Here is a 1,604-nt window from a genome sequence, read left to right as displayed (position 1 = left end):
TGCCAAATGAACGACTAACGAAACAAGTGTATCAAGGTAAAGTAAATGGCAACGTGCCCAGAGGTAGACCGCGGAAAGAATGGTTAGAATGTGTGAATGAGCACGAGAATTCTGGATCAATCTGAAAAATTTCTATCCCATTCACACACTACTCCTTTCCCCTGCCGAGTGAGTCACGCCTACCCCGAAAGGGAAATGGCTTAATGGTGTAATAATAATAATAATAATAAATATATTTAATAGTATCGATGAAAACATTCAATTTACTCTTGAAAAAGAAAAAAACAACATCTTAAGTTTCTTAGATTTGGAAATTCAAAGAATACCTAGTGGAAGTTTAATCACGAACTGGTTTAAGAAACCATCTTGGTCAAGTTGTTACTTAAATTATGAATCCCATCATTTGTTCAGTCAAAAAATAGGATTGATTAAAGGCTTAGTTGTCAGATGCGTAAAATTAAGTGATGTACAATATAGAAAAGATAATTTAGACCAATTGAAAACTACCTTACAATTAAACAATTATCCCTTGCTGTTAATAGAAAATGTCATCAAAGAACGTATTAATGAAATATACAACACTTCCATTATAGAAAAGAAGAAAAAAAATTGGTTACAAAATTACAAAAAAAAACTGATCTAAAAGTTAGCTTACCATATGTTTAAGGCCTTTCTGAAAGATTACGGAGATCCTTAAAAAAATTTAATATTAACGTTTATTTTAAAAATAACCATGCTTTAGAAAAATTATTGAGTAACAAAAAAGATTCTGAAACAATAGAAAATCTGTCTAATGTGGTTTATTTAATAAAATGCAATGGTTGTCAAAAACACTACATAGGTGAAACTGGCAGGAGATTGAAAAGTAGAATTTACGAACATAAAAGAGATTGTAGAATTGGCAATTTGAACACATGTCACAACATTCGTGGAAATTTAGTCATGCTTTTGATTTTGCTAATATTAAAATCTTGGCCAGAGAAAATAATTCTTTTAAAGGACGTATCATTGAATCAATTTTTATTAATAAATATATCAACACTTCAATAAATTTAAAAACTGAAATACTGAATATAAACCATATTTATCAAAGCATTATGCATTAGCCCCCTCCCCCCTCTTTTTAAATTCTTCTAATTTAAATCAACTTAATTTATTCAATCTTATATTCTCAATTTGGCGCGCCTTTTCATCAGAGGTTTATTAATATTTGTCACCTCTGCAATTACGAATTTTCATAACAGTCAGTCTTGTATCGTCCGTCTGTAAACATCGTTTTAATTATGTGAAATTTTTCATAGATTATTGGAGCCTCTCCAATGTCTTTGAGGCTTCAATCAATAGAAATTTTATTCTGTTAATAAATTAAAAAAAAAATATTTTTTTAAATGACGCTGTTTGTTTTTATAAAATATGACTTTGTTTTTTGACTCAGGTATGTTTCAATATAATATTTTTTTTTATTTTGTACAACCGATATCCTTTTTACGACACTAATTATCAAAACGTTTACGCTCATACAATTTTTTATTAAATTATAGATTTGTATATCGACTCTTGATAAAGACCCGCAGTGCTGGTCGAAACGTTGAGGATTTTTAAAA

The sequence above is a fragment of the Belonocnema kinseyi genome, chromosome 2 (assembly GCF_010883055.1).
Source record: "Belonocnema kinseyi isolate 2016_QV_RU_SX_M_011 chromosome 2, B_treatae_v1, whole genome shotgun sequence".
NCBI classification, from domain to species: domain Eukaryota; kingdom Metazoa; phylum Arthropoda; class Insecta; order Hymenoptera; family Cynipidae; genus Belonocnema; species Belonocnema kinseyi.
This window is presented reverse-complemented; position numbering follows the sequence as displayed.